Raw genomic sequence first — 14,223 nt, 5'->3', positions numbered from 1 at the left:
TAGTTGTGTGGCGGTTTGTGAAGAACCAGTGAGAGTCATATGAACTATATGCTTGCTATAGAGTAGCTGTTAACATTATTGTTTACTAGACTATTTATGACTTGCAACTGTACAATGTACTAGAGCAGGCTAGTTCATTTTCTGGGTTCCAGAGACAAAGAAATAAATTTTATAAGGTATTGCCTTGAAAAAAGAAATCAATAAATATCTATAGGCATGAATTTCATTTTGTAGCAAATAACCAATATCTAAAGGCTTCCATGATTGCAAATAATTTTTCATGCCTGGAAAACATCTCTAGGGTGCTTATAATTCTCATGGTAGGAGGAGGCAAGGAAAAAGGAGGGCACAAAGCAGCAAGAAGTCAAAAGATAGAACATCCAGTGGCCACAGAACAGACTGAAGGATTCATACAGCTGGCTGTGGGAGTAAAGGCTGAACAGTCACCCAAAGGGAATTTTTAGGAAATAGAAATAAAGACAAAATATCCCAGAGCTGCCGGACCTCATAGAAACTATACAAATCCTTTAATAACACAAATTTAAACTGTTCTGATTGTTGGTTGGTTTATCGACAAATTAAGAAATAATGCCAATCAATTCAAATATTCATGGTGGTAACTACTTTCTGATTGGATATTCAGCCTGCCTTAGAGGGACAATTCATGCTTGGTACCATAAGTCTAGTCAAAAATCCATGGCTCAGGAGATGATAGGTCCTGGGAAAGAGAACTTACTCCTATTCTAAACAATCATGTTGTCAAATTTCTTTCTGAATATTTATGCCCATAGATTAGTGTTGCTACCAAACCTGGTCAGAGAAGCTTCCTTGTGCAATAGGCATCAGTCAATGCAGAGACTCATAACTAATCAAAACACTGAAAAGAGGTGACTTTGAGTGCTTAGCTCTAAGTGGGACACCTGTAACATGCTCTTAACCCCAAAGATTAAAGGATATCTCAGAAGAAGAGGTGGAAACAATATAAGATCTAGGAAATGGGGAAGAGTGCTGTGAAGTATCTTGTTGAGTATTGTTTTCTTTTCTTTTTTTTTTTTTTGAGTGAACTAATTTTGAATTTTATTCCGAGATAGGATTTTTATTTTTTTTTATTCGATATAATTTATTTACATTTCGAATGACTTCCCCTTTTCTAGCCCCCCCACTCCCCGAAAGTCCCGTAAGCCCCCTTCTCTTCCCCTGTCCTCCCACCCACCCCTTCCCACTTCCCCGTTCTGGTTTTGCTGAGTACTGTTTCACTGAGTCTTTCCAGAACCAGGGGCCACTCCTCCTTTCTTTTTGTACCTCATTTGATGTGTGGATTATGTTTTGGGTATTCCAGGTTTCTAGGTTAATATCCACTTAATAGTGAGTGCATACCATGAGTCACCTTTTGAGTCTGGGTTACCTCACTTAGTATGATATCCATTTGCCTAAGAATTTCATGAATTCATTGTTTCTAATGGCTGAATAGTACTCCATTGTGTAGATATACCACATTTTTTGCATCCACTCTTCTGTTGAGGGATACCTGGGTTCTTTCCAGCATCTGGCAATTATAAATAGGGCTGCTATGAACATAGTAGAACATGTATCCTTATTACATGGTAGGGAGTCTTCTGGGTATATGCCCAGGAGTGGTATAGCAGGATCTTCTGGAAGTGAGGTGCCCAGTTTTCAGAGGAACCGCCAGACTGATTTCCAGAGTGGTTGTACCAATTTGCAACCCCACCAGCAGTGGAGGAGTGTTCCTCTTTCTCCACACCCTCTCCAACACCTGCTGTCTCCTGAATTTTTAATCTTAGCCATTCTGACTGGTGTAAGATGAAATCTTAGGGTTGTTTTGATTTGCATTTCCCTAATGACTAATGAAGTTGAGCATTTTTTAAGATGCTTCTCCGCCATCCGAAGTTCTTCAGGTGAGAATTCTTTGTTTAACTCTGTACCCCATTTTTTAATAGGGTTGTTTGGTTTTCTGGAGTCTAACTTCTTGAGTTCTTTATATATATTGGATATTAGCCCTCTATCTGATGTAGGATTGGTGAAGATCTTTTCCCAATTTGTTGGTTGCCGATTTGTCCTCTTGATGGTGTCCTTTGCCTTACAGAAACTTTGCAATTTTATGAGGTCCCATTTGTCAATTCTTGCTCTTAGAGCATACGCTATTGGTGTTCTGTTCAGAAACTTTCTCCCTGTACCGATGTCCTCAAGGGTCTTCCCCAGTTTCTTTTCCATTAGCTTCAGAGTGTCTGGCTTTATGTGGAGGTCCTTGATCCATTTGGATTTGAGCTTAGTACAAGGAGACAAGGATGGATCAATTCGCATTCTTCTGCATGCTGACCTCCAGTTGAACCAGCACCATTTGTTGAAAAGGCTATCTTTTTTTCCATTGGATGTTTTCAGCCTCTTTGTCGAGGATCAAGTGGCCATAGGTGTGTGGGTTCATTTCTGGATCTTCAATCCTGTTCCATTGATCCTCCTGCCTGTCACTGTACCAATACCATGCAGTTTTTAACACTATTGCTCTGTAGTATTGCTTGAGATCAGGGATACTGATTCCCCCAGATTTTCTTTGGTTGCTGAGAATAGTTTTAGCTATCCTGGGTTTTTTGTTGTTCCAGATGAATTTGATAATTGCTCTTTCTAACTCTGTGAAGAATTGAGTTGGGATTTTGATGGGTATTGCATTGAATCTGTATAGTGCTTTAGGCAAAATGGCCATTTTAACTATATTGATTCTACCGATCCATGAGCATGGGAGGTTTTCCCAGTTTTTGAGGTCTTCTTCCATTTCCTTCTTCAGAGTCTTGAAGTTCTTGTCATACAGATCTTTCACATGTTTGGTAAGAGTCACCCCAAGATACTTTATACTGTTTGTGGCTAATGTGAAGGGGGTCATTTCCCTAATTTCTTTCTCAGCCTGCTTATCCTTTGAGTATAGGAAGGCCACTGATTTGCTGGAGTTGATTTTATAACCTGCCACTTTGCTGAAGTTGTTTATCAGCTGTAGGAGCTCTCTAGTGGAGTTCTTTGGGTCACTTAGGTAGACGATCATGTCGTCTGCAAATAATGATAGTTTGACTTCTTCCTTTCCAATTTGTATCCCTTTGACCTCCTTATGTTGTCGAATTGCCCGAGCTAGTACCTCAAGTACAATATTGAAAAGATAAGGAGAAAGGGGGCAGCCTTGTCTGGTCCCTGATTTCAGTGGGATTGCTTCAAGTTTCTCTCCATTTAGTTTGATTCTGGCTACCGGTTTGAGTATATTGCTTTTACTATGTTTAGGTATGGGCCTTGAATTCCTGTTCTCTCCAAGACTTTAAGCATGAAGGGATGCTGAATTTTGTCAAATGCTTTTTCAGCATCCAATGAAATGACCATGTGGTTTTGTTCTTTGAGTTTGTTTATGTAGTGGATTGTATTGATGGATTTCCGTATATTGAACCAACCCTGCATTCCCGGGATAAAGCCTACTTGATCACGGTGGATGATCGTTTTGATGTGTTCTTGGATTCGGTTGGCAAGAATTTTATTGAGTATTTTTGCATCGATGTTCATAAGGGAAATTGGTCTGAAGTTCTCTTTCTTTGTTGGATCTTTTTGTGGCTTTGGTATCAGCGTAATTGTGGCTTCGTAGAAGGAATTGGGTAGTGTTCCTTCTGTTTCTATTTTGTGGAATAGTTTGAAGAGTATTGGTGTTAACTCTTCTTTGAAGGTCTGGTAGAATTCTGCACTGAAGCCATCTGGTCCTGTGCTTTTTTTGGTTGGAAGACTTTCTATGACTCCTTCTATTTCTTTAGGCATTATGGGACTGTTTAGATGGTCTAGTTGGTCCTGATTTAATTTTGGTATTTGGTATCTGTCAAGGAAATTGTCCATTTCCTCCAGATTCTCCAGTTGTGTTGAGTACAGGCTCTTGTAGTAGGATCTGATGATTTTTTTGGATTTCCTCAGTTTCCGTTGTTATATCTCCCTTTTCATTTCTAAGTTTGTTAATTTGGATACTTTCTCTGTGCCCTTTGGTCAGTCTGGCTAAGGGTTTATCTATCTTGTTGATTTTCTCAAAGAACCAGCTCCTGGTTTTGTTGACTTTTTGTATGGTTCTCTTTGTTTCTACTTGATTGATTTCGGCCCTGAGCTTGATGATTTCCTGCCTTCTACTCCTCCTGGGCGAAATAGCTTCTTTTTGTTCTAGGGCTTTCAGGTGTGTCATTAAGCTGGTAATGTATGCTCTCTCCATTTTCTCTTTGGAGGCACTCAGGGCTATGAGTTTTCCTCTTAGCACTGCTTTCATTGTGTCCCATAGATTTGGGTATGTTGTGTTTTCATTTTCATTGTGTTCTAAAAAGTCTTTAATTTCTTTCTTTATTTCTTCCTTGACCAAGGTATCATTGAGTAGAGTATTGTTCAGTTTCCACGTGTATGTGGGTTTTCTGTTGTTTCTGTTGCTATTGAAGACCACTTTTACTCCATAGTGATCAGATAGGAGGCATGGGATTAGTTCTATCTTCTTATATTTGTTGAGGTCTGTCTTGTGACCAATTATATGGTCGATTTTGGAGAAGGTACCATGAGGTGCTGAGAAAAAGGTATATTCTTTTGTTTTAGGTTAGAATGTTCTATATATATCTGTTAAATCTAATTGGTCCAAAGCTTCAATTAGTTTCATTGTGTCCCTGTTTAGTTTCTGTTTTCCTGATCGGTCCATTGAAGAAAGTGCAGTGTTGAAGTCACCCACAATTATTGTGTTAGGTGCAATGTGTGCTTTTAGTTTTAATAAAGTTTCTTTTACAAAAGAGGGTGCCCTTGCATTTGGGGCATAGATGTTCAGGATTGATAGTTCTTCTTTTTGTATTTTTCCTTTGACCAGCAAGAAGTGTCCCTCAGGGTCTCTTTTGATGACTTTGGGTTGAAAGTCAATTTTATCTGATATTAAAATGGCTACTCCAGCTTGTTTCCTGAGACCATTTGCTTGTAAAATTGTCTTCCAGCCTTTTACTCTAAGGTAGTGTTTGTCTTTGACCCTGAGGTGTGTTTCCTGTAAGCAGCAAAATGTAGGGTCCTGTTTACGTATCCATTCAGTTAGTCTGTGTCTTTTTATTGGGGCATTAAGTCCATTGATATTAAGAGATATTAAGGAATAGTGATTGTTACTTCCTATCATTTTTGATGTTATTTTTTAAATTTGAATGCTTAACTTCTTTTGGGTTTGATGAAAGGTTACTATCTTGCTTTTTCCAGGGTAAAGTTTCCCTCCTTGTATTGGTGTTGTCCTCCTATTATCCTTTTTAGGGCCGGGTTTGTGGATAGATATTGGGTAAACTTGGTTTTGTCATGAAATATCTTAGTTTCTCCATCTATGGTGATTGAGAGTTTTGCTGGATATAGTAGTTTTGGTTGGCATTTGTGTTCTCTTAGAGTCTGCATGAGATCTGCCCTGGACCTTCTAGCCTTCATAGTCTCAGGTGAAAAGTCTGCTGTGATTCTGATAGGTCTTCCTTTATATGTTACTTGGCCTTTTTCTCTTACTGCCTTTAGTATTCTTTCTTTGTTTAGAACATTTGGTGTTTTGATTATTATGTGACGGGAAGTATTTCTGTTCTGGTCCAGTCTGTTTGCAGTTCTGTAGGCTTCTTGTATATTCATGGGCATCTCTCTCTTTAGGTTAGGGAAGTTTTCTTCCATAATTTTATTGAAGATATTTGCTGGCCCTTTAAGTTGTAAATCTTCACTCTCATCTATGCCTATAATCCTTAGGTTTGGTCTTCTCATTGTGTCCTGGATTTCCTGGATATTTTGGGTTACAAGCTTTTTGCATTTTGCATTTTCTTTAACTGTTGAGTCCATGGTTTCTATGGAATCTTCAGCATCTGAGATTCTTTCTTCTATCTCTTGTATTCTGTTGTTGATATTTGCATCTCTGTCCCCCGATTTCTTCCCAAGGCTTTCTATCTCCAAAGTTGTCTCCCTTTGAGTTTTCTTAGTTGTTTCTACTTCTGATTTTAGATCCTGGATGGTTTTGCTTAGCTCCTTCACTTGCATGTTTGTGTTTTCCTGGAATTCTTTAAGAGATTTTTGTGTTTCCTTTTTCATGACCTCAGCCTGTTGACCAAAGTTCTCCTGTATTTCTTTAAGAGATTTTTGTGTTTCGTCTTTCCTGACCTCAGCCTGTTGACCAAAGTTTTCCTGTATTTCTTTAAGTGTTTTTTGCATTTCCTCCTTGTTGGCTTTTGTATTCTCCTGGATTTCTTTCAATGATTTTTGTGTTTCCCTTGCAAGGGCTTCTAACTTTTGATCCATTTTCTCCTGAATTTCTTTAAGTATGTCCTTCATGTGTTCCTGTACCAGCAACATGACCAGTGATTTTAAATCCAAATCTTGTTTTACTGGTGTGATGGGGTATCCAGGACATGTTGGTAGAGGAGAATTGGGTTCAGATGTTGCCATATTGCCTTGATTTCTGTTAGTGACGTTCCTGCGTTTGCCTTTTGCCATCTAGTTCTCACTGGTGTTAGTTTGTCTTGTCAGTGCTGAACTCACCCGTGCAAGCTGCCCCTTCCCAGTTGGCCTCTGCTGCACAGCTTACCTCCTGCACTGCTTGTAGACAGGGTGCTGCTGCCCAGGCTGTTCAGATTCCAAAGCAGGCACCCGAAGGCTCCCGCTGGGGCCTGCTGGATTCACTGGAGCACACTGACTTCTCCCAGCTGGCCTCCCGGAAGCCCAGCTATCCACTTGCAGGACTTGGAGATGTGGTGCTGCCGCCCGGGCTGATCTGGATCCGGAAGCGGAGGGAGTAGAGCTGAGGGCTTCTGCCTGAGGCCTTGCCCCAGATTGTGTCTGTGGAGCAGATGGAGCCCGTGTGCACCCCCAGGGAGTGCCGATGGTGTATGCTGCTGTGATCTCCCCTGTGTTCCGCTCACTCCGTTGGGCAGCCAATCCACCAACCGGGCTGTCGCACACAAGGTTAGCCTGGCCGCCCAGTCCCTGAGTCCAGGCAAAAGCCTGGGAGGCCAAGGTCCAAGCAAAGTTCCCCTAGGGCTATGACTGTTAATTGGGTCCGCCAGGTGACTAGGATGGCGGGCGTGCGCGCCCGCGCTCCCTGAAAGCGCCGGGAGAGTCTGCTGTGCTAACAATCCCCTGGGCGGGTTGACTCACAGATGGCCCACCAAGCCGCCCAGTCCTTGGGGTCAGTCCTGTGCCTTTTGGGGCCTAGACCCCCGCTTTGTTAACCTCAGGCTATGCCTGTTACAGGTCTGCCCGCCAGAGCTCTCTGTCGTCCTGCAGGCAAAATGGCGGCGGCGCGCGCGCAGGCCTGGGCAAAAATCCCCCTGGCTGGGTTGGCACCCCGATGGCCCCCCGACCAGCCCAGGGCCTGGGTGCAGGCCAACGCCCGTCGGGCTCAGACCACCTCGGTGTTGGCCTCGGATTATGTTTGTGTACCTCAGTCTGTCCGATCCCCGGAGTCCGGAACCAAGATGGATGCACCTCTCCTGACTGGTGGGAGGCCGAGTTCTGAAGTGGCCTCCGTGCAGGAAAGGCGCAGCACAACTGCAGCTGCTTGCCGCCCGGCTGGTCAGCGAAGGTCAGTGGTCATGGGCGCAGGGCCTAACTGGTCCCTGTGTCGCCCTGGCTCCACTGCTGATGGCCCTTCAGCTGGACCAGCTACTGCTGCACTGCCGCCGCCGCCGCCGAGTATTGTTTTCTATGCTAGGGACTCTGCTGTAGTTTTGAATATGTTATTCTTTTCTCACCCATAATGAAGATATGACTCTAATCCTGAAAAGTGTCAGCCATTTGTCAATGCCACATAGATAACCAAAGCATCTAAGTTGAGATTTAGAGTCCAGCTGGTAACCCTTAAGATCAGTAGTTAATTGTATAGAGTATGTGTCAGGCATGGTGGTACATAACTGCACTCCAGAAGTGAATATAAGAATGGGAGTTTGAGGCTAGCCTGAGCTAAAAGATGATGCAAATACATACACACATACTGTGAATTCAAAGTATGGCATAATAGTTGAAACCATAGCCCTGGAGTAAGATACCAAATAACACAATATCTTTCAACTGTCCGTATCTAACCTACATGACATGAGTTACATGAGATGTATTGGGTATATAAAGTTTTAGGTGTAAAGACTACATGGCAGATTAAAAACTTGAATCCTCATAAGAATTTTAATGACACATCATCTCCACTCTTCTCAATGGAAAAGTGAAACACTGGTAGGATAGGAAACTTATTTAAGAATCCATAGCAACCTCATAGGAAGAACAACAATATCAACCAACCAGACACCCCAGAGCTCCCAGGGACTAAGCCATCAACCAAGGACTACACAAGGCTCCAGCTACATATGTAGCAGAGGATTGCCTTGCTAGGCATCAATGGGAGGAGAGGTCCTTGGTTCTATAAAGGCTTGATAGATGCCCCAGAGTAGGGAAATTGAGGGTAGGAGATGGGAGTGGGGTGGGTAGAGGAAACAGGGGGAGGGATGATGGGATGGGGGTTTCCAGGAGGGCGAAAACTGGGAAAGGGAATAACATTTGAAATATAAATAAAGAAAATATCCAATAAAAGAATTTAAAAACCAAAAAGAATCCATAAGTAGTAAACAGCAGGACCATGAATCAAACTTGGGCAACTAACCAACACAAGTATACTCTCTTGAGTACTACATCATGTAACCTGCAGTAAAATATGCATAGCATTCTAATTCTTCTCTGTCCCTTTGTTATATCTTTATAAACCTCTCCTTTTTAAGGCTTCTTCAGCCTTGACACCCACAAGTCTAGGAAAGAAAAATGCAAGTCATCTCCAGGATTTTTACAAAGCTCCTCTCTAGCCTAGAGGCAACATCAATTGTATCCAAAAATTCTTTCACTTGGGCAAGCATCCCACTATACAATGTGAGGGAAGCTAGGCCCTGTAGACACAGATATCCCATCTCCATGAGTGGTATCATACAACTGAGTCATACAACAGTCTCTTTTGACTTCCACCTTAGAGTGGAAAGAAGGGCCTTCTACTCCACAAGCCCCTCTGTGGAAGACACTGCTGTATGATCAAGTCCCTTGAGATCCCCTTTATCAACTCATCTTCCATTATCAGTAATGCTTTTCTAATAAAACCAGTATCTATGACCACTTGAGGCTCATCCTTGAGCAGCAGGAGCAAAGAAGATCCTGTGCGGGAGCAAGTGTGTAATACCAGCTCCTTTGCCTAGAAATACATCCAAGAGGCCATTTGCCCAATGAATTCTGCAGGGATCCAATAGTCTGACCCAGAGACTTGCCCTCCAATATCTAGGCATTCCTCTTCCCTGGGCAATGTCTCACTCTCTTGTCTTCTCCTGAGAGTATGTTCTTAGTAAATTTCTTGTAAATTACTTTGGCTGTGGGTCTACTTCTAGAAGAACCCCATCTTAAGTTATTATTTTCTTTCTTTCTTTCTTCATTCCTTTCTTTTCTTTCTTTTTTTGTCATAATGAACTTTGAAGGTTTTCTTCAATGCACATGTAGAGACAAATGGGAGTCAGTAGCAATCTCTTAGCAAGTCTTGCATAGAGAAGTGATTGACAGCTTTCTTTATGAAGGAAGTGAGCATTTATCAACCAGTGTCTTCAGCTTCAGGACTCAGCAGATGCTCCAGGAAGAGGAAGATATTTTCCATTTAACATTCCATTAGGCGATGCCTCAGCCAGTACTGTCCAGACTCTGACAAGAATAAAGCGCTTTCTTTTGTGCCAGTTTCTGAGTGGAGCTTTCTTCTCAGCTTTGACATATTTACTGGGGCTCTTACACCCCAGCTGACATGAAGATGAATTTAGCTCCATTTGGAGAACTGACAGGCAGAGAAAATGTTTATAAACCAAAAATCAAAACCAAGGCACCCAGCTGCTAGCCGGAAGCCTGGCGGTCATGATGAACACTTCCGCCCACTGGCTCTCACACTAATGAGATGCACGTTCTGATTCCTCTTTTCTCTCTCACATTCATTTCCCAGGGGCCAATAAAGTTCATCTCTGCAAGGTGAGTCTTTTCTCAGTATGGTAGTGTTGCTCCTCCTTGGAGCAATAGCGCATGGGAAGTGAATGGTTGGCATTGCTGAGGATGGAGACATCTTCCTGGGACCGTCTGCAATCGCATACCTATGAAGCGGTAGACATGGTGGGAAAGGTAAGTCCATAGAATTATCATCTACCCACAGTGCCCTAGGGAGGAGGTACTGATCTACAGAATGAAAAAGATGAAAATGAAGGGGGGTGGAGAGATGGTTCAGCTGTTAAAAGCAATTGTTGCTTTAGTAGATGACCCAAGTTAACTTTCCAGCATCCTTATCAGGTGGTTCCAGAAGAACTGAGCACCTCTCCAAGCATCAACATTTATGTGAAAGCACACACGTGCGCACACACACTTTTGAAAATATAAAGACTAAGAAAAGCATCTTAAGGAAACAGGATGTCTAGACATGCCAAGACCAATCTTCCATAATGCCCTGACTTTCTATTAACAGCATGACTCCTATTAAAGTAGCACAGGAGACATACAGAGAATTCTATATTCAATGTCATTACTGACTAACATTTCAGAGCTTAGATCTGGTTAGGTTGGCATTTGAAAGCACGTCTTGGTTTGTTTGAGACTATGCCCAGATATAGAGTACATGTTTGAAGTCAAAGCAATCTAAACACAAAATCTTTACTAAGATTATATCTTAGGCAAGTTTGTAACATAGAGAAATCACATACTTTCTAAGCCTTATTTTTTCCATCTATAAAAAGCCTCCTGCCAAAGAAGTATATTTTAAGATAAGTGAAATAAGGAATCTAAAACGAGTTCTTAGATGTAGAGAATAGAGTAGCAGTTTCCCAGGAAGTAGGGAGGGCTAGGGTGAAGGGGAAACTACTGGCCTCTTGTTCACAACTTCAGATTTATAGAATGAATAAGTTCTGAAGATCTAAACTATATTGTGGTTATGATAATTAATACCACTGCATTACATATGTAAAATTTGCTGCTAGGATAGGCCTTAAATATTCACACTCCACAGAAAATAATTACATGGAGTGATGGATGCATTGATTTTGTAATGTATACATATGAGACCTATCATACTGTTGAATTGGGAATGCAATGAATGAGTGCCTGGCTTGTGTGGACCTCTGGGTTAGACCCTCAAAACTGAAAAAAATTAACATAGTATGCGTCAAATTTATATAATTTAGATTTATATTTTTAATAAGACCTCTGTAAAAGTAGTGATTAAAAGATTTCTTTTGCATCATACCAGTCTGCATGTTGTATTTCTTTGCATGTATTATTTTGGTATGATCAATTTAGTCAAGCTATAACTACATTTCCCAAAATTCTCTGACTTTAATAGTCTTGGGTAGCAGTGCTTTGAACAATGAAATCTGGAAAACCAAAGCAGCAAGAATTGCTGAAGGAATGATGGTCAATGTATCCACCACTGCAGCCCAGGCATGTGATGACTGCTCTTCCAGCATCTCTTCATTGTCAGATAGAATAGTTTCTTCAATTTTGAATCATAAGCACATGTCATATCTTCTAGAGTTCATCCACACCTCCATAGTTCTTGTCGCCCAAAGACAAACAGGGTTTGCCTGATTTTTAAGTTTGTCCCACACTTTACAAACATATATTTGCCCGCCCTGTCACCTTAGTGGCTTCAGGCCACCATCTGCAACAGACACAGCAGTCCCCAAGAAGCTGCTTTTCTGACTCCCACAAGAGTATGTAACTATGTAAATCTCCTCTTAGCAATGACCACTGGGTTGCATATAGCCCATGGGGACATTGATAAAATGTGCCCAGAAGTGAATATTCACAAGAGATAAAGAAACACAAGCATAGTTTAAGGGCAGTGTTGTGGATCAAATGTGGAATGCCACCCCATGAGCTCATGTGTTGGAATATTTGGTTTCCTGACACTATTGTGAGAGGTTGCATGACTTTGGAGATATGAGGCTTCTGTGGCAGAAGGAAGTCACTAGGCAGACTTTTGAAGGTTACACTCACGTCTGGTTCCAGCCTATATCCTCTGCTTCCTAATCTTCAGTCATAGTGTAAACAAGTCTTTATTATATGCCTCTACTACCATGGCTTTCTTCTATGGCAAACTAATATCCCTCTGAACTCATGAGCAAAATAAAGCAAAACAAAACAAAAAACCTTAAGTTTCTTTTGTCAGCTATTTTGACACAGTGACAAGAACCATAATACAGATATTGATACCATAAATAGGACTGTTGCTGCAGTAAAAACTGGCCAAGTGTTTCTTAGGCCTTTGGAACTAGGTTGCAGGAAGAATGTGGGTGAGTTTGGAGATACAGGGTAGAGAAATTCTAGAATGCCACAATCAGACTTAATAAGCCTTTACAGCAGAAGTTCAGAATCCCAGAGACGATGACAAAGCTGACAGAGATGGCCATGCTAGTGAGACTTTACAAGAATACCAGGAAGTTATTAGAGATTTGATTGGAGGTCACTCATGTAGCAGTCTGGAAAAAAATCTGTCTATGTTTTATCCATGTCTTGAAAAAGTGAAGGAAGCTGAATTCAAAAGTACTGCCTTTGGTGGAAGAAATAGCAATAGACCACATTCAGACTGTGGCATGGTTATTGCTTGTTTTCAACAAGATTTGCAGTACAAACACAAGACAAAAGGTAAAACAGAAAGATATTTTCAAATGTGCAGTTTGGGAGTGTGCTTAAAGCTGTGGACAAAATGGATGGAGATGTGACTATCACTGGTAAATACTCAGCAAATTAAAGATAAAGCAAACACTGAACAGGAAAAAGAAACCCTGCCTAATCATGGCTGGATGGGTAAGAAGCGTCCTGTTCCTCGAAGGCTCTGTGGTACAAAATGTAAAACGCATATGAAAGACCTTCCCCCAAAAAACATAAAATAGTGGAATTGAAGTGGTGCCTACCTGTAAAGAGACAACTTAAGGCCATGTTTTCCAAGGTTCAGATATATAGACCATTAAATGCCCCTGTAGCCATTGTCCAAAGGAGTACAAGTAGATCTCTGGTTTTATAAATATGTAAAATGCAAGAGTTATGGAAACTTTCACCAATGTTCAAAAAAACAAGCGAGCCTATGAGGATATACAACATTTAGGTAGCACTAAGGTAGCACTCCCTGCGTGGAGCTCCTGAATCAGCTATATGTGAATTCTTAGCATAAATGCAACTGTAGAGGTGCATCCTAAATGGTGATACAGATATCAATGTGTTTGAGATAGCAGGAACATGGGACACACAACAAACAGGGACAGCTAAAGAGAGACGCTACATGTGTTTTCAATGGCAATGTCAAGCCCATCATAGCTCAGATGCCACACACCCAGAATGCTGGGCAAGTAGCTACAGGGATTATTGTTTTTCCTGCTCTGTAGCATTCTTGCTTAGTTCAAGTCATTTTTTGCTATGCCACAAGTCTTCCCATTTAGAATGTGAAGGTTTATTCTTTGCCATAGTATATTGGAAGTATAAAACTTTCTCAAGATTTACTTATTTATATTTATATATATATATATTTGTAAGAGAGAATATGCCACATATGTGCAGGTATTGCTACAGAAGAGGTTGTGGATCCCCTATAACTGGAGTTATAAAGAAGTTGTGAGTCCCCAGGCATGTATAAGGGGAACTTAGGTCTCTTGCAAGAGCAGTAATCTCTATTAGCCTCTGAAACATCTTTCCTGTTCTTATAACTTTTTAAATAAAATACTTACATTTATTGAAATGTATAAACAAAATGCTTACATTTGTTGAAAATTTTATACAATATATCTTAATAGTATTCACACTCTAACCCTGTAACTCATTCCAAATCCACCCTCAACCTCCCTATCCCCTTTTCTTTTAATAGCTACTTAGCCCAATGCATCATGCCCAAAGGAAATATATAACAGGGGCTCCACACCATGAGACTGCTGAGTCTCAGAAAGATATCATAGTTCTGAACAATGTTTGTACAGTTAAAACTGTAAAGGAAGAACAAGAAGTTAATGAGGGATGAATATAATCACAAGGCATACATATAGGAAATGTCACAATGTAAGTCATTACTTTATATAATTAATCTATACCAATAAAAGGATGGACATTAAAAAATAACAATGAGAGCCTCAAAACTGAACTAAGTGTGTTTTGTGTTATGTCTATGAGCATGCAGAAAAGAGGGTTAGATGT

This window comes from Apodemus sylvaticus, chromosome 5 (genome assembly GCF_947179515.1).
Source record: "Apodemus sylvaticus chromosome 5, mApoSyl1.1, whole genome shotgun sequence".
NCBI classification, from domain to species: domain Eukaryota; kingdom Metazoa; phylum Chordata; class Mammalia; order Rodentia; family Muridae; genus Apodemus; species Apodemus sylvaticus.
This window is presented reverse-complemented; position numbering follows the sequence as displayed.